We start from the raw sequence: 21,023 nt of genomic DNA, 5'->3' as shown, positions 1-21,023 counted from the left end.
ATACAGACAAGGTCTTATTTAAAAGGAAGGAAGAACAAAAAACTCCTAAAACTATGACTTTCTCATGAAGGAAAGTCAATTACAACTTTAAGACTGCAAACATGCAATTGGAAAGACATTAATTCTCCCTTAAATTCCCCACAAATATAGAGATCATAGAAAATGCTAGATCTTCTCATTTATCTGATTTCAAATAGCTTCCAGGAATCTAGGTATTGTGTGTTGCATGTCTAACTAATTTCTTTGATGCTTACTTCCTTGCTCGACCACTTTATCAAGTCCCACTTTGTTTTTCATTAAGATAGGTCCCTTCTGACTTTGCCGCCAAGTCTTGTAGCTACAACAGTGTCATAACACTCTCTTTAATAGCATCAATGCCTTAGCGCTATTCCTTCATAGTTTGTTTAACTCCTGCTTAGCTTGTATCCCTGTGATCAATATTTAACACACATAAGACTTCCCACAAACATTTATTAGTTTATAAAGAAAAGGCATTTAATTATTCAACTAATAGTTTTTGCAATCTCTTCTACTGTAGGAAGATCTACCCATACCAAACATTCATGAAGAAATATTTTTACCACAAAATGATCCCTTTTTAGATATAATTCTGATTGTTATTTTTATGCCCTATGTCCATACTTTATACATCAAAAGTTCAAAAACATTTATACTAAAAGATGATAAAGTTTAGTATGTTATAGACAAATGTTCACAAAAAGGGCTAATAAGACTTCTATTTCTTCATGTCATCAGTGAGCTCGGTAGAAACTACCTTCTATATAGAGTAAACTCAAGAATGCTTAGTAGACTAGGAAAACTGTCTTTATTAACCAAGTGAGCTTGGCATGCACTGATTGCCAACTGATATGACATTTGTATAACATCAAGGAGAACACACAATTAATCAATTATATCCAACACTTAGTTGCTGGATAGCCTTCACTTGCTCAAGGTCTATCTAAATTCTTTTCTTTGGCATAATGTGTCCTAGAAACTTCCCTTCTTCAACAAAAAAATTAACTTTTTAGGATTCAAGGATATCCCATGTTCTCTACATTTCTGAAGCATAGTAAGTCTTTAAAATGATCTTTTCTCTTCTTAGAGAACATAGTTACGTCATCAAGATAGATCATAATTATTTTGTCTCTCAGGTCTTTCGAAGAGGAATTCATGGCCTACTGAAATGTGGCACCAATGTTGATGAGACCAAAAGGCATTCTATTGTAAGAAAACATGCCCCAAGGAGTTATGAAAGTTGTTTTATGTTTATCTATCTCTACTACACTAATTTGGTTGTAACCTAAAAAATTGTCAAGAATTGACACCATTTCCGCTACTACGACTTTTTGAAGCAAATTCTCTATTATGGGAAGCACATAGTTATCTTTGAGACTAGCTTGATTTAGGTTGCTAAAATTTCCATGGATCCTTATTTCTCCATTTTTATTCTGTACCAGGACAATTTTGGCTACCCAAATAAAGTGTTGGATGGGATAAATAATTCCTTCTTTGAGCATCTTTTTTACATCGTAAAAAATAGCTTTTGAAACTTTAGGGTTGTAGCTTCTCAACTTTTGTCTAAAGGGAACAACTTATGGTTTCAATGAGATAGAATGTCTGTACTCTCCATTCTTGAAATTTTTTAGATCATCATAACTCCAAGGAAAAAAATCTTTAAAATTAGTTAATAATGATCCGAGTTTATCTTTTTCCTCTGAAGAACATGTTCTCCCAATAGTGATCCACTTCTTATCCTCACTGCTTCCAACATTGATCTTATCATATTCTCTGATTTGAGAGGTCCATTTTGTTGGATCTAGAAAGCTATAACTAGAAGGATGATATTCAAAGGTTGGATATTTAAAATAGAGGAGGTAAGAATACTAGGGATATCAAGGGCTTGAAGAATCTAGGAAGATTGTGCTAGTGGTGGTGACATAGGCATACTAATCGACCATACTTCCTTCTTTCTTTTATGAGTGGGATTGGGCTTGAAATAAATCAACCTTAAAGCTTCAAAATCATCATTAGTAAAACCTCTCTCTTTATCTACTCTTGTAAATATCTTTTCAACCAACTTTCTTGGATTTCTTATTTAGTTCCTCACTGGCCCCTAAGCTAATCTATTCACTATGGTAGTTTCTTGAATCATAGGGACTCCTCTTAGTTGTTCACCAATTTCCTCCTCTCTTTTTAGAGTTTTGGAAACTTGTAAGTATTGTTTGTTGCTTGTCCATTCTCTCCAAGCCACTGCATTCAAATTGGATATGATATCTTCTTGTGTTTCATTAAAGCCAAGATTGGGTTGAAGAACATGAAAGATACCATAATGTAGGAGTGCCATATTAGAGCATAATATCAAATTTTTAAATAGTGAAATACTAGATCTTTTTCGATCAAATCCCCACTAGAGTTGCCAAAAATTTGTTGGTATACATATTTTCCCTTTAATAAAAAGAAATAAAAAAGAACTTCTATGCCCAAATTTGCAAGACAAATACAAGTTTCCAATAGTTGAGGAATTTTAATTTCTTTAATTCCTCTTTGAATTTTAGTAAGGTTCAACTCCCTTATTAGATATTCAATCAAAACTTCCTTTTGCATGAGGGTTAATTTTAACTAGAAATTAGTAAGGCTTCCCTTCTATTCCTAGATAGAAGGATAATCATAAAACAACAAATAAAAAAACAACAAAGAACAAAATGGAGAGAACACACAATTTCTCTATCAATCACTCCTCAGAAAGGCATATAGAACAAAGATTTATTTAACATGTCTACCATATATCATCCAACATTAGAAAGATATTTCAACAGTTCGACAATTATTCAATACTAAATCAACAATGAACCAATCCCAAGCATACAATCTTCAAATAATCTGATCTTTCCCATTCCAAAAAGAACAATCCTGTTCAAGTACAATGTTGGAAAGCTTAAAACATCTACGTAACTATTAAAATTTAGATTTAAGTTCACACTATGATATCCATCAAAAGCTTCCAACCTTCTACACTACTGAGTTTCTAGTTTAAATAAAGTGATGTCCAAGAATCTCCATCAAAACCTAATTCTTGGATAGTTTGGAAATAGTTAAGAAACCCAAGTCTTTAATGGGTACACAACCCCTTGAAGTAATTGATTTAGAAATTGAAAATAAAAAGAGTGTAAAGTAAAGATCATGCTTCTTTAGTGGCTCTTCTTCTTCCTCATCACCATATTGAGTAGGAAATTTGTGTGCTAGTTTCCAAACTCTATATGCACCAATAAATTCTGCCATGGCATTCTTATTTGGGCTCTTTATGCTCTACAGGTAGTTCTTCCATGTGTCCCTATCTTGTTTCATTTTGTTGACACTATCTAGGTACTCTGGAAGTTGTTGGTTACACATGCTAATCATAGTTTCAACTTTGGCAAGCTTTGTAAGGTCTACCATAGTCAAGTTAGCTCTATTTTTAATCCCATATAGAGGTTCTTTGTACTGCTTAACCAATGTTTCCACATTTGAACTTCCTTCTTTGAAAGGCACCAAGGGAGTTGAACTAATGGTCTATAAGTTTTTTTTGACACTATTTTGGATCAATTTGAATTATTTTTCAAAAGATTGAATGCAGGAAATGGTTGGACCATAATTGGAGACCTGCCAGGCTATGTTCTTCTGCAATATCCCAATCAGCCCTGCATCGACCATCTATACTGGGTTCTCTTCTAGGAATATATCAAGGCCTTTTTAGGTTCTATTTTCCATACTATCATCTAGATATGAGCCTCACCTATTACCACTTCAGTAAGAGTAAATACCTTACGCAAGTCTCGTATGTACTTAGCAAACATATTTATCACATAATCAATCCAATTACAAATTATAGAGATCACATCTTTCCCCTTCTTCAAATCATTCATAAGTTGTTGATTTTAAGGTGTACTAGGATCAAATGTAAGCTAAGAGGAATCATCAATTGCAACACTTCATATGGATTTTTTCCTTCAGCCTATTTTTGTGGATGAATCCACCCAATGTTCCTTTGTTTCCCTATTAATTACCCCCAAATTTTTACAAGTATCTCAACGTTACTCAAGTCTAGTGCACTTGTATCATCCTTCATGTTATAATTTTCCACCTCAACAATTGTGTTACATGTGTCTTGATCAAAGACTATCTTGGTTGACCTTTTAGTCCTTTTAGATTTTGGGGCTCTAGCAGTGTCTTTACTCATGATGTCATCAATGGGGAAGCACATCAAGACCAAACTAATTTTCTTATTTACCAAGGCCACTAACCAATTGGGTGTGGAATCATAAGCCTTTTGAAGTTCCTTATCTTTAACTGGAGTACCCAAGCTATCTATCCTTTGTGGAGAAGTTCCTACTATCATCTGAACATGATGAAGGTTATCGATCAGGGCACCACTAGAATCTAAATTAGGCCCACTATCAAGATGAATGGCTTCACCTGACCTAATGAGCATTTCCATATTGTTTATTCTCTAAGAATAGACCATTTTTACTAGAGGAGGACTACTGCTTTATGCCTTCTTAATTCTTGTTGACCTCCTATTACCTATAGGTCTACAATGAACATCATAACAAGAATCAATTGATTGCCCAACATGTTGTGCCTTTTTCATTATTAACCAAGAATTAGTCCTTTCAAACACTATCTTTATTCTCTCAATGAGGTTATCTTCTTCTTTATATTCCCTATTAATAATTACTTTGTTAGAAATTAAAGATTCTATTAGAAGAAAAACCTACAGTAAGGAGGACCTTTCATCTCAAAACATAACTTCCTTGAAAAAGTGTCATGAACTTTCCTGAAATTTTCAAGAACTTTATCTTTGTGCAACACATGGTAATATTTATATATTTTGATGTTTTCTACCTAGGGTCCATGAGGTAAGTAACACAAATCTTTCATATTGAGTAGCATATATATCAAATATGAAGACATATAAAAATCCTTCTTCATACCTAAAGCTCTTCTAAGGTGACTTTTTAGAGAACTGGCAATCAATTGGCCTAGTCTAAGAATTGAGATCCTTTCAAAACAATTTGAATATATAAATACATCCATTCCTCAAAGGAAGACACATCTAGGGAGCCACAAATTCAAAGCAATAGGACCATGACATCATGGACCATAGGAGTCATCTGACCTTTCTTGAGAATCTTGGGCAACCTAAAGCCACCCTTATAAGGGGTTATAGTCTAGCTCATAGCAATAAAATTTCTAGAAACATCTACTTTTTCTAAAAATCTAGCCCTCGATAAGCAAGAGTCAAATCTAAAAATTCTTTCTCTTCAAGGTGGAACAACTTAGATACAGTCTCCCTAGAGATATTTAGTAGAATACTTTTATCTTTCATCAAAATATTTCCACTAGGTATATCATATCTCTATATGAATTCTTGTATAATCTTCAAACATGGGTAGGCTTGTGGGAAATTAGAGTCCATAAGAAAGTTAGCGTCTAAGACTTTGGTAGAGAAGGGCTGGGCTAGCTTATCACACAAGCTCTCTGCTACCCCACCTCAATTGACCCCTAAAAGATCTGTGTTTGATACAATAGGAGATTTACTATACAAACTATAGGTATTCCTAAAAATGTGTAGAGTATATTTCATGGTTCAAAATTACCTCCCTTTTCTTGAAATCCAAAGTATAAAACATTTCTGCTAACAAGTGAAAAGAAAAAGGATTGAAGGGTTCAATAATTACTTGAATAGCAGAGATTATCATGACTATGAAAGGAAGTTACCTTCTTTAGACTCCTATTGTCGACACTCAATCAACTAAAGAAAAATATGTCTAAAAAGAAGGGAAATTTCATTCCTATATAATCTGTAGCCAAATTAGGGCATTAATCATGGGAAGAACATAATTAATTGAACATGCCATAGGAAAAGGAGGATGTGATAAGGTGGTGCCAGACAACAAATGTGAAGTGAGTAATATAAATGAATTTTTGCCTCTAGATGTGCCAAACTTCTCTTCCACCCTTCAAAAATAACTCTCAACATGACATTTTATCATTACCTTACTTTGATTTATTAACCATTTGTGATTGATGACATCACACCCACTTCGTGTCAGACCCAAAAAGGGATGTAGTTGTAGCACACTTTTTAAGAATCAAACTCCGTGGCACGAAAAATATGTGGCCTATTAATTATATTGTATGGAGACCAAAAAATGGTTTCAAATGATGAACCAATTGAACTGTTTGACCTTAGATCAAATGGTACAAGGGGTACGAGAGTTTCAAGATAGATCAAAGAAAAATAAATCACCAAAAATTGCCTTAACCAAATTGTTTATATAGGAAATCTAGGGGTTGAACTTGGTCAACAATGAGCTTAAGGGAAGGATGAATTGGAAGGATGAGGTTGGTGAATGATTGATTAAAATGTTATCATACCTCAAATTACATTTGACTCTTGACAGAACTGATGGTTCAACATAAACATTTGAAAATAAGAGAACCAAAAATAAAGAATAAAAATGGTGACTCTAAAAATCATGAACTAATAGCTCCCCCAATTAGAAATCCAAATTCACCATAGGAAAAAAATCCTCTCCCCCTTCAATGTGATCATGTTGCCTAAAATGTCTCTTAGTTGTTGTGATTAGAATTCTTTGATTCTTTAACCCCTTGCATATTTTGCAAGGACAATAACATTTTCCATCACCTTTTCTTTTGAACTAAGACCACAATCTAGCAATTGTCTCCTTAATTTGTTCTAGGTTCATATTGTTAGGAGTGGACTTTATTTATAGGAAAATATTTAGGCTATAAAATTATATCAAATATAAACATATAAACATTAGTAGTATCTTGTATATAATAAAAAAATAAAAAAATAGTACCATCTCTTCAGTAAGGATGACATCTAAACTATTTAAATAAATTATACAATTTAAATATAAATATAATAATAAGAAAATATTTCATTAAAAAAAATCACTATAGTGAATTTTACAAGCCAACCTGGTTGCAATCTTATGTGCATGTCACTCTTCTAAGGTGCCTATAGTTCTTCAACTGATAAATGGAGAAGAAAAATAATGTTTAGTGTTATTTTGTATGCCTTTTATGGGTTGTATTTGGTAAGATATGTCTAAGAGACACTTGTAAACTTGGTGGGAGATGGGGAAACATTGAAGTAAATTTGTGTACCAAAATTAAGTGCTTTGGTAGCACAAAAAGACTTGGAGATGCATCATAGGATGGTGGAAATGTGTCTCTCAGTTTCACTAAAAATATTATTCAACATTCAACATAGATAAGAAGTTGTTAGTGTAAATAATTAATTATTATTAAACTTTACTTAAGTTTACTTAGGTTAATGCATTATTATATTGGTTGTCATGTAGACACTTAGGAGTATGCGTAATCATATGATTTGTCTTGATTGACAACACAAGAGTTTGCATATTCATCTGAGTTGTCATGTAGACAACATAGTTGTTTGCACTCTAATTGAGTACATGGTGTCTACAACATCTCTTTATGAGATACACTTATGTAAGCTTATCCTCTCATCATTGCACAAACTCTTGTGCTCAACGGAGGATAATCCACTCTTGGTGGACATGTGCTTAGTTGTGAGGCTTATCACTTTACTAACTCCTAGTCATTCTAGTTGCCTTTATATACATGCACTTCTAGTGTGTATTCATCTAGTATCCAATTATCTGATATTAATTCTACTATTTCTCTTTCATCTCTGAGGTTGAGTATTGAGGAGCTATCAGTACGGCTACATAAGCTATTTGGTTATAGCATATTCTGGAGGAGTTTGGTTTTGACATGCCTAGACCCACAGACATACATTCTGATAATCAGAGTGCCATTAAAATCTCAAAACATCCTATGCAACATCAATGCAAAAAACACATTGAAATTCATATGCACTACAATAGAGAGCTAATACATGAGCAGGCCATTGCATTGTAGTATTGTCCTATAGAAAAGTAGAATGTAGATATCTTCACCAAGCCCTTCACTAAAGTCAAGTATCTTCATTTGTGAGATCTCTTGGGGGTGCAAGATATTTTACCAAGGGTGTCACATGACTCTTCTCTTCTTTATTGTACTCATCTCTCTTTTTGGGGAAGGGTTTTTTCCATTAGGTTTTCCCTCTTTCTCCATTTTCAAAGAGATTGCATTGCATTGCATCACATTATATGTAGAGCATTGCATTTGTACATGGGTACCTAACATGGCCTAGTAGCTAGGAACCATTATGCATTTCATCATAGCTTTTGTGAGCTTAAGTGCATTCCCCTAAGTTGCACTTAAGGGGGGGGGGGTGTGAGTGTAAATAATTAATTATTATTACACTTTACTTAAGTTTACTTAGGTTAATGCATTATTATATTAGTTTTCATGTAAACCCCTAGGAGTGTGCATAGTCATATGAGTTGTCTTGATTAACAACACATGAGTTTGCATATTCATCGGAGTTGTCATGTAGACAACACAACTATTCACACTCTAATTGAGCACATGGTGTCTACAACATCTCTTTATGAGATACACCTATCTAAGCTTATCCTCTCATCATCACAAAAAATTCTATGCTCAATGGAGGATAATCCATTCTTGGTGGACATGTGCTTAGTTGTGAGGCTTATCACTTTGCTAACTCCTAGTCATTCTAGATGACTTTATATAAAGGCACTTCTACTGTGTATTCATTTGGTATCCAATTATCTTATATTCATTCTCATTTGAACATCATTAGTCTCTCTTGTGCTATCTATTGAGCTTCTTGATCTTGGTGTTGAATGATTGCCTTAGGCAAATTCTTGCATGGTTTTAGGGCTATACCAAATTCTTACAGAAGTAAACACAAAATTAAATTGTGTGAGAGCATATTGATATAAATCCTAGTATTTGAACATAGATAAATTTAAACCATAATAAAGTAGACACAAAATATAAAAGTATGAAAATAAAACAAAGCTATATCATTGGAATATAAATAGACCATTCACTTGTGATAACATTTAAATGCTCTCTTTTGATGGAATTCGAACCAAATTAAGTGAGTTTAGCTATTTTTATGTCATAACTGATATGCTTCTAGGCAAGTTTGTGTGTAAATTTATAGCATCAATGTTTCAGATCAAATTCCATGATCCATCTTCTCTTTGCATGTTCTACTTGTATTTTGTCTAAATACTAGTATGGGATGAAGTTCAAGAGTTAGTTGTACTAGTGTGATAGTAAAAAATGCTTGCATTTGACCGAAATGCACTATATCACATCTCATTACAATTTGTAACTAGTTGTGCCTTAAATGCATGCCCTTATGAGCTCCTATTTGTAGTTGTGCCCTGAAAATATCACACAACTATGTTATTCTTAAATATTTCACTATTTATGGGTTTTAAGGGTTTCCCATGTTGGCTAGAGAATGATTCATGTTTCAAATACAAACTGAATATGATTTAAATGCAAAACAATTTGAAAATTACTGTCAACATTTTTTTGAAAAGATGGAATTTTGGATGAAGAAATTTTCAATGGGAAAGATTCAGAAAAAGTTACATATAATTAGAGTATTTGAAGATTTTTACATAACACAAATAATTTATTTGAATATTATTACATTTAAGGGGACAACATAGACTAGCCAAAGGGAGTTGAAGAAGCCACTCAAAGTTTAACTTGCAACTAATACATTAAAGGAAGATTGTAAAAATAATGCTAAGTGTCAGAGCACAAAAAATAGAACAAGTGGTACAAAATTCCTCTAAACTAATGTAGTGCTAAAAGGTAAGAACAAAAACAAATAAAAATATGAAAACTTAATATCTTTAGTTAAAACCCACCAAATTGATAAAGAGAAAAATCCACTTAGGAAGCTATTCAAAGCATTTCTCTAAAGGGTAGAAATATGAGGTTGAGAAGAAGTAGATCATGTTTTCGTATGCTTGTCACCTAACCTAAAAGCAATATGATGCAAATTTCAGATCTTTCAGATAGTTATGATGGTTTTACTAGATATATTTCATTAGCTAGTACATATTCTTTTGCAAGATCAGGAAGCAATATTTTGTAATTACCTTGCTGATAGACATTATCTTCTCATGCTATCAACAAAATTAAAAATAAAATTCATCGTCATATATCAAGATTACATGGGTACACATACCCACACCCCTAGGATGCATACCCACATACCCAAGTACTAGGTACATGTACCAAAGTACCAAGTATACGTACCCAAGTATTAGGTACTCAGTGGAGAATTTTTGGAAACTACAATTGGAACAATTATTATGTTGTCACTGATGTCAAATATATTGATGGGTCTATTTTCTATTTGACCCAAATGTCATATCTATTTGATTGATGAAGAGGATTTGGGAAGTTATTCATAACAAAAGCATTTAGAGGAAAGGTTGACTTATGAAGAGTAAACTAAAAATGGACATTTGATTAGTTATACTTTTGTTCATCTCAAATTGGTTTTGAAAATCTAGTGTCCACACACTTAAGTTATTTACTTAGTTCATGCCAAAAAAGTAGTAAATGTTGAACACAACATATATATTATAGAGCATGATGAGTCAACAGTGAGTGTCAAGCCAGTCTTGTGCCAAGTCACTCAAGTGTCAAGCAGACAGTGTATGCCAAGTGACTCTAGAGCAGAGCAAGCAATGTATGTTGAGTTATTTAGGAGTCAAGAAAATAGTGGATGCCAAGTGATATAGATGCCAAATCATAGCATAAAGATTAGTGTGTATCGAGCATTAGAGACTTCAGATGTTGAGTGACACAGTTTTGACATAGTTGTTTGTAATGGTAGAAATAACTATGTAAACCATTTTTGAGCCAACTTAAGGGTGAATAATGATATTTTGGAGATAAGGAAGAATTTTATGTTATATTCCCAATGCAATTACATGCAGCTAATCATAAAAAGGGAAGCTTTAAGTGGAAAAATGGATGGATCTCAGTCATTGATTCATACCTAAACCTTAGTCACCGAAGCCTTCTTAAGGAGGACAAACCCTAAACTCTCAAGAGTGTGTAAGGTGTATGAAGGAGTGAAGAGAGTAGCTTGCATGCAAAAAATAGAGCATTCATGGTGGCTAAGGAGTTATGAAGTGAGATTGCATTGTAGAATCAGTTAGAGTAGAATAGAGGAAAGAGAAGACTATACAACAAAGAGACATCTAATCAAGAATGATCAAGAAGACAATAGTTTAGAGGTGATTTGTTATCAAGCAATCAAGTACTAACCATAGGATCATTGCTGAATCATTCTAATAGGTGAATCAATCAAATCTCTTAACAAAGTAGTCCTAACAAGCTATATTGAAATCCTCTAACAAGGTGCTTGCTTAATTGTGAGTTGAAGTCCTTTATCAAGGCACACTTTTAATAGGGTGTTGAAATATTTTAACAGGGTGAGACCTAATAATCTTTGTAAGCCTTTAATATGGAAGACCCTTCATAGGGTAGATCATGTTTCATGGTCAAAATATTGTAACCTTCATAGGATACACTTTATTACTACAGTAGTGAAGATTTGTGGGTGTTATCCCCACCCTAGTTTTACCTTCTCATCGGAGGGTTTATGGGTAATAATAACTGGTGTTATATGTGTGTGAAAGTTTATTTTCTAATATGTTTTAGATGTACATGCATTACATGGTATTTCAATTTACTTAGTAAATGTATGAGATGAATGTGTGGTGAAAGTTTTATGGGTCCAAGTTTAAACTACTAATTCACCCCCTCTCTTAGAATTTTACCTTTCCCATTATAATTTCAACAATTGGCATCATAGCCTAATTCTCTAAAAGAGAAGCTTTGTAACTTTGAGGAAATATCTTGAAATTGAAGTCTACAAGTAGGGAAAAATTATTGAGAATCAAGGAATTGAAATATAACTTATTCTACATCAATTGGATGAAGCAAGAGAAGAACTAAAGAAATCTTTGAAGAGAAGAAAATAAATTTCTATTGCGGAGAATGAAACACAATATAGAGAGAGGGACACTACTAAGCTATTTGCTAATGGAGACTTCAATGAATTTGATGTAGCAGTTGTGGATCTAATGGAAAGAAATAGAGCCCAAGCTAAGGAAATCAGAAACCTCAAGTTAGAACAAGAATCACAAGCCATATTGCTATGTGAAGTAACTGAACCAAAAAAGAAAGCTATGGAAGACAAAGCCATGATTGAAGATGAGAAATGAGTTTTGACAAACATATTGGAAGAAAAGTCATCAAATTTAACCAAGATCTCTAACATAAAATTGGATACCCTATGTCGAATGATGAATACTAACTATGAATTGAATGTTAAGGACATTGAGACAAAGACATTGAAGCGACAAAATGAGTAATTGCAAAGTGATCTAAAAAGGGAGAAGGAATCTACTGAAAGTATCAATAAGCCTAATGAACCCATCAAATACTTTGAACAATTATTGAGATCTCCTATATCCAATAATGATACATCTAGACTAGGATACACAAGTACTGAAGAAGGAGAATCATCCAAAAGTGCTGAAGAAAGAAAGAAAAAAGGTAAGAACTCTAAACCTATTTGTCATAATTGTGGTAAGAAAGGAAATATTGCTAATCTGTGTAGGAGCAAGATTGTAAATCAAAATGTCAAGCATAAGAGCATGGTTCACTACCATAAGTACAACAAATATGGTCATCGAGCACATGAATGCAGAACCAGGACCATGCATACATGAAGATTTGAAGGATATTGCTACAACTGTCAGAAGTATGGACATAAAGCTTTTGAATGTAGATCCAAACTCACGTGGTCATCAAATAGGCAAGAAAAGATAAGGAACAATTACAACTCTTATAACTGAGATTATAATACAAGATATAGCTATCATTATTTTCAAGAATATGGACATGTTCCTAAGAATTTTCTAAGGACACACTTCAGAGGTAACTACAAAAGGTGGTTGAGTCAAAACACATGTTTTAGCTATTTGAAGATTGGTCACATTAGTAGATATTGTCGAACAAGGTCAAAGACACCAAGTTGTGAATTTGATAAAGCCAAAGGCAAAATAGATGTTGAAAATACCAGAAATGATTTGAACAAGATATGGAAGAAAAAGGATGGTTGCAACACATCAAATGAAGAAGGGATCATGATGCAAGAGCATCCAGAGGTATAAGGGCAATCCTGTGTCACCCAAAAAATATACCTAGACATAGTTTATGTTTCACGTGTTTTCATTTTTGGATACCCATTTGGGTCAAATAAAGGTTCCAACTCTCACAGTCCCACTATCAGTGTTTTGAGTTAGAGTTTTAAAAAACCTTGGGATACATGTAAATGTCAAAAAAAAGGACTATGTAATTGAGCCATAATTATGGTGAGTTAGAAGGTGTAAATTGGAGGGATGATTAAAATTGTAATTTAGAACATTCCAAAAAAAGAATCAGGTCAAAAGGCTACATGGTTTGAAAGGTATCGTAGTTTTTCAATTTTTGGAGACCTCTTAAGAATGCTTCAAAGTCAAGTTTGAGGTACTAAATGACCTCATATAGGCCTAAAAAAATTGAGGACAAGCAGAGTTGGTCCATAGGGCTATAGAGAACTCCAAGAGCTTTTTGAAAATGTAAACGGTTTGTCAATTGGAGCTACGGTTCAAAAGTTATGCCTCTCAAAAGTTTGACTACCATTTCTAGATTCTTCTAATTTTGCATTGACTTCTAAAGTGACTTTTGGAGCCTTCCATTTTGGTGGTGGATGCCAACTAGCACTTTCTAGAATGTATTCCTAATCCTTAACCATTTGGGGTCTATTTAAGAACATTTTTGGCATTGTAAAAGGCAGTTCGAAGTGGAGTTTGAAAGGAGGTATTGGGAGAAGAAATTGTCTTCATATTTATACTATTGTAAGCCCATAAGGCATGTTTTGAAATCTATTTTCTTTGCACTAAGTGTATTGGCATATTTTCATAGTTAATAAACTTTTCCTTTTCCTATTGTGTCCATTCTGTACTTGGGTTGTGTCTCCATCAGGTCACTTCATCCAATGGGTTAGGTGATCACACCTCATCAAAATAAAGAAATCAAAAGGTATGTGGGTCTGATATTTAAAAGTTATATCATACATCAGGTCCAAAGGATTTAGTATTGAAAAGATTACATAGGCATGAACAAAGATGCAAGATGTTGTTATAAATTCAAGAAAAATCTTTAAGGTTTTCATGTTATTTCCAAGCATGAAATATTTCCTATGTGTGTAGAGTAAAATGCTAGAAAATACCAAGCTAATAGATTGGCTAATTGATGTCGAGCTCATAATGAACACCAAATGAATGGAATGCTAATGGATGCTAAGTGAGCCCAAAATTGGTTGATGTTGAGCTTATAACTGTGTAAGCACTCAACATTAATTATAGAGTTTCAAAGGGTATTTTATCAATTTTTGACTCATTTCACATCATTTTAAAATTGAGAAAGAGCAAGGAGAGTAGAAGGTGATCTTGAAATTGATTCAAAGCACTTGCAGAAGGTTTGAGCAATGATTCACTACTAGTTTGATAGATCTTATAAGGTATTTATCAATTGCCAAGCTACACAGTTTATATTTTCATAAACACTAGTTTTACAAATGGCATCAAGTTCAAAGAATGTAGAGGGTAAGGAGGTTTTAAAGCTTAAACTAGTTAGTAATGAAGTTAAGCAACCCATATTCAAAGCTATTCCTAGTATTTCTTACAAGCAAGACCCCTTCGATGTGTTATCCATGATACCACCAAATGTTTTAATGGTGGAAGATTTTAGGAAATGCTATAACTATAACATTGGTAGCTTTGGTGATATGGAGATTAGAAAAGCTTATGATAGACTTTGTGATAATAGTGTACTAAAGGAAGAATTCAAAATTGTAGAAAAAAAAGGGTTAACACGAGCCCTAGATTTATCAAATGTATTTAAAACAAAATGGATGAGGATAGTGCTTAGAAGGATTCATGATAGTTCATTATGGATGGATAATAGACCTATCAAAATAAACAAGAGGATAATCCATAGGGTTATTGGTTATCTAACACTAGATCATCCTGAGACACTGAGTTATTCAAAAGAGGTGATTAAGAAGAATATTGGAGCTATATGGAACAAGAGAGGCATGACTATTAACACAATTACTAATCCTTTGATATAGTTTGTAATAAGGATAATTTCACACAAATTTTATCAATCCAATAGATTGAATACTGTTCCCTATATAGCAGTGGATGTGGGATAAAAAATTGTCAAGAAAGATCACACATACATATGATCTAGCAGAACTACAACTACAACAACTAGTTGAGAACCTTGGAGCAATAAGGAAGATAAAGAGTGCATAATGTAAATTTGGTTCTATTCTGATATGCATATTATTTTATGTGAAAAACACTTTTCCTACATTTAGGACAGTCACCTAGCAAAACCAATAGATCAATAATAGTATAGATTGGTGAATATATTGAAAAATTGGTTGAAAATTTTGAATTTGTGATGACAAGCTATTTTGAAGACTTCAAGCAGTCAATGAGAAGAGATTGAGAATACCAATATTTCTAGTAGAAAAGCATTATGATGATGTATGTTTTCTAGTAGATGCTGACTATACTTTTGTACAAGCTGCTACACCAAGAGTGAGATGGCTAAAGCTAATTGGATATGAAATAAATGTGGATGAGGTCTCTACAACTATAACAAATTTACTTGCAGAAGAAGTTGATAAAAATGCTAAGGCATTTGGAAACTATGAAATGGTAAAGTCCAAAATCACCATGGAACTAAAGATTGCTTTTATTATTAAGAAGAAGGATAAATTGGTGAAGAAGCTAAAAGCTAAATTTTGAGAGGGTGCCAAGCAGGAAGAAGCAAAAGAAGAAGAGGATGAAGAGGAAGAAGATTCTCAAACACAAGCATCACTTGCACTTACTCAAGGAATAGGAGAAGACCAACAAAAAGAGGAGACTAAAACTACTAAAGGTATTGAGGGAGAAGAAGCCGAGGAAGCACCTTCTCCCATAGAACAAAAGAAAAGGAATGTTAAGGCACAACCACTAAAAAAAGACAAGAAAGTAGCCAAAATGAGTCAACCCAAGCCTACAACATGTACTACAAGGGCTAGTGAATATGCAACTGCACAAAAGGCTAAAGAGAATACAAAACCTATAGAGTAGGGAGGACACATGTAGAAAAGGACAAGAAGGAAATATATTGCACAAGTTGAATTGGATAAGGAGAAAAAAAAATTAGATGAAAACAACCAATTCAAAGTGGTGAGTCATAATCCTCTATTAGATCTTGAGAATCTATGTGAAAATGTCAAGAATAGTGCAAACTTATTAGGATTTACACATATAGAATTTGATAATCTTGGTAAAGTGGAGAAGAATCATTTGGAGGAGGCTATATATGCCATGATGGTAAAATTAAAGACTACCCCACTAGAGATTGCCAACTCAATGCCCACAAGCTTATATGATAAAGTTGATCAGAAATTAAACTATTGTTTTAACTTGGATAGATAGAAAAAAAAAGAATCATCTCTTGCACAAATGATGCCTAAACTTAGTAAGGCACAAATTTCTAAGGCTATAAAGAAATATGCTATTAGGTTTGTACCTAAATATAGATCCTTTAGCATTTTTCAAAACATTATTGAAGATGTAGTTAAGAAGTCCACACAGATGTGGAAGCTTACATATGAGTTAATTACAGTGAAGGAAGATGAGCAAGAACCCATAGAGGTCACAGATGATGAAGAAGATGATAATAATAATAATATAGTTGAGGGAGGAACTAAAATGAACATAGATGACAAGGCAACAACTAAAGCAAAGTAGCAAGAAGAACAAAGTATGCAAGACACACAATTGCCTAATGTTAGCCCCCATCATGCAATGGTGAGATTACTAAAATAGTATTAGTGAAGGATGTTTATGATGCCATATCTCAGAACATCAATCCCCTTATAGAGGAAGATCTCAAGAAGATACTTGATCAGTTCACACTACATGAAAACCTTTGTGAATATCCTGTATTGGTCAATGTGGATGAATTGCAAAAGATAGTAATTGATACTGAAAGGAAAAAGGTGAATACACAAGAACCACCTACTATTACCCCACAAGTCACTCATGTAAAACCTTTGGACAACATACTAGAAACTACATTTAAAAAGGTTGATACAATTGAATAGGATATAGTGGAAGCACAAGGCACTACAATAGAACAGAGTGAAGTAGGTCAGATAGACTTATCTGCAACCACAACACAAACACAAGGTGTATCACAAGGCATTATGGGACACAAGGAAAATATTGAAGAGATTGAGTTGACTCCAAAGGTAAAGAAGCAAGTTGCTATTCAAGCTTTGGTAACCTTACCAGTATCTGGCACACCTTCAAGTCAAACTCTTTAGAAGCCAAGTATAGATGCAAATCCATTGCAGATCTTAGTGCCAAGCACAAGCTCACCAAAGGCTAAAGAAGTAATCCAATATGGAGATGTGAGCCTTGATGAAGAAATTGTTCTATCAAAATATGATTATGATAAAATTATTATAGAATAGATGGGCATACTTCAAGAAGCCCTAGCAAGGAAGAAGAATCAAGAAATGCTTAGAAGGGAACAAATGCATAAGTAGGCATTATAGGACATCAAAGACATCTTTTTAGATGTATTCAATCTACCAACTCTAGATGAAACCAAGCAACTAATTGAATAGCTAACACATATAGTGGAAAAGGTTAGTGATATAGATCTATACACAAATGCCAAATTGCTAGAATGGTCAGAAATTTTTTTTTAGAGCAAAGTAAATGAAAAGATATCAGGTGACATATCACTGACACAAGTTGCATTGGAAACAAGAGTAAAAAGTGTGAAGAAGTTACTTGTTGATAATAGATTGAAAAAAATAAAAGAGGGAAATTATTGAGATCAGATTAAAGAAGACTATCAAAGAGGGAGTTTGTTGAGAACATACAAGTATGATCAATATGCTTCAATCATTGTTTTGTCATTGATGTCAAACCTACTATTTTATGGTAAGAAAACTACTTATATATTCAAGTACTATTACTTAGTTGATTAATGAAGAGGATTTGATGAAAAGATGTAACAAAAGAACCTAGAGGAAAGGTTGAGTTATGATTATATAATGAAGTACAAGAATTAGTTAAGACAATGATAACATGGTGTATTGATAATCTACTTAAAGTTACAAAAGTTGGTTACACTAAGAAAGTTTAGAAGAACAAGTTACACAAAGGTTGTCTGCCAAGCTTGACTAAGTGAAGAGTAGGCACCGAGAAAAGTTAGTACAAGCCAAGGAAAAAATTAGTTGAAGCTAAGTAAAAGTTTAATCTAGTGTATGTTGAGTAGAATAGTGGATGTTGAGTAAAGTTTAGTTGATGCCAAGCACTAGTAAACTTTAATTCATGTTGAGCGATTTCATAGAGGATGTTGAGAAATGCAGTATGTGTCGTGCATTAGAAGCTACATAATTCCAAGTTACTACATTATTTAAAAGATCATGAATTTGATGGATCTAAGCTAACAAGTTTGTTTTCTTAGAATTTGTGAACTAGGTGAAAGATAAGATTTGATGAGCTGGTGGCACAAAATTCAAGGTTAACCATTTTTAGATAAATTCAAAGAGGATTCAAGAAGAAGTTTCTAGTAGAGATATGGAATGTAGGATAGATTCATTATATCCTACCTAATCAATCCTAACCCTAATTTAGACAATGGAGAATGAGTGAGAAAAGATGTTAATTTCCTATTTATAGGAATGGCTAGTTAGAAGCAAAAATGGTTAAGTATGAGAAAAAGTTTTGCTTCATCAAGTAACCTAAGAGAAGAGACTAAATTGGCATGTTAAGCAAGAAGGTTTAATGATATGAATTCTTGAAGGGTGAACAAGCTATTAGTACTAAAATGTAAGAAGGCCAAGTAGAATGGAGGACTAAAACAATGATCTATAATCTACAAATGAAGTTGTAGGTTGTTATTAGATCAAGTCTTACTATTACTCTCTAAAAATTGTATCAGTTTAGGGTAAATTTTTTGGATTAAGGTTGAGCCAACAATCATTTGTAAATTTTTTAACTAGCTAACATTCCAATTGAATGGTCTAAAGTCCTCTAACAAGGCCCACTCTGAACAAGTTCAATGAAATCCTTTAATAGGGTCACATTTAACAATGTGTATTGTAACTTTTAACAAGGTTGGCCTTTCATAGGGAATCACTTTAGAAGAGTGAAAAAGAGTAGCATGTTACTGGTGATTTTTCCTAATTGTGTCAACTATGTTGATGAATCTATTATGTTTCATGTTTAGATTTCTACAAGTTGATTTGATAGTAACCTTCAAGTTTTAAGTGAATGCATAATCTTATGGATGCATGCATGATGAAGATAAATGTTTTATGGGTTCACTAAGCTATGAAAAGTTTTGTTTATACATCTAGACCTTGGATAATTAATTCACCCCCTTGTCTTAGTTATTCTAAAAGTATTCCAACAACTAATATTAAAGCCATCTGTTTAAAGAGGACTAGTTTGAAGGTACTAGAAGCACAAAGATCAATATGTCAAAAAGAAAAGTACCAAAGCTCAACAGAGATAACTTTCCTACATGGTAAAGTTTGATGAAGCTACACCTTCAAGGACTTGGAAATCATGCATAATCTACCATTATCACTGAACATGTTGACCTTGCTAGAGCCCTAACTACTAAGTATATGAGAAAGAAGAAAGAACATAACTAGGCAATGATGGTGATTTCCTTTTCCCTAATCTATGCTGAATTTGATGATATTAAAGGTCTTGATAGTGCAAAGAAAATATGGGATGCCCTAGTTACCATCTATGGAGGAGACACCAATGTTCTTAAAGCCAAAGTTGAAAGTGTTAGAGGTGAGTTTGATGATATGAGAATGGAAGAAGGAAAAAAATATTGCAAGGATAAAAGAGGTAGTTAATGTAATAAGAGGAGCTAATGGAAAATTAGATGATGACACTGTGCTAAGCCAAGTTTTAAGAACATTACTGCCTGTATATGCTATTAGATTCTTTGCAATTTAGGAACTAAGATGCATACTAGGGAATGATCTTTCACTTGAAGGACTGGTAGGTAGACTCAATACTTTTGAGCTGTCTAACTTTGATAATTACAAACCTAAAATTATTGAATCTACTTTAAAAGATAAAGTATCATTGAAAGACCTTGATGAGAAGAAGAAGAAGAAGAAGAAGAAGAAATATGTGTCTAGTGACACTAACACAAATGAGGAGGATGTACAACAAATTTAAGCACTAATAGCAAGAAGATTCCACAAAGGTAAATATAAGTTCAAAGGTAAACTATCTATCATTTTCTTTAATTGTAATGAGGTTGGTCATATTGCTGCTAGATTTCTAGAAAAGAAAAACTATAGAAGTGTTTACAAATACAAGAGCATAAGAGATGAAGATAGCGAGGACTACAAATATAAATGCAAAACATCATGCTACATTTCTAAAGAGGAAACATATGATGAACATGATGATGAAGTGGCATATGTTGTAATGAAGGTTAAATCTGATGAAGATGAGGTAATTGAACTTGTGACTTGTGTAAACAAGAATATGTGGGTGTTCACATCACATGACTGTAGATAAAAGCAAGTTCATTTCCTTGAATTGTTATGATGGAAATAGTGTAAGATTTGGTATTAATGCACCATGTTTAATAAAAGGAAAAGGTTCTATAAAGCTCACAGATAAGATTTTATGTGATAATACTTACTATGTTGAAGAATTTAACTATAATCTCCCGAGTGTATCACAATTGAATAATTTGGGATGTAAAGTTTAATTTGAAAACAAGGTTGCTAAGATATATGACACAAATGGAAGACTGATCAGAAAAGGTGATTAGACTAGAAGTAATCTATTCTATCTTGATATATATGATGTTTCTTATCTAATTGTAAAATTTGATGATGGATGGTTGTGGCACAA

Source organism: Cupressus sempervirens, chromosome 10, assembly GCF_028749045.1.
Source record: "Cupressus sempervirens isolate cs-2001-9-10 chromosome 10, ASM2874904v1, whole genome shotgun sequence".
Classification (NCBI taxonomy): domain Eukaryota; kingdom Viridiplantae; phylum Streptophyta; class Pinopsida; order Cupressales; family Cupressaceae; genus Cupressus; species Cupressus sempervirens.
Note: the sequence above shows the minus strand (reverse complement) of the source record.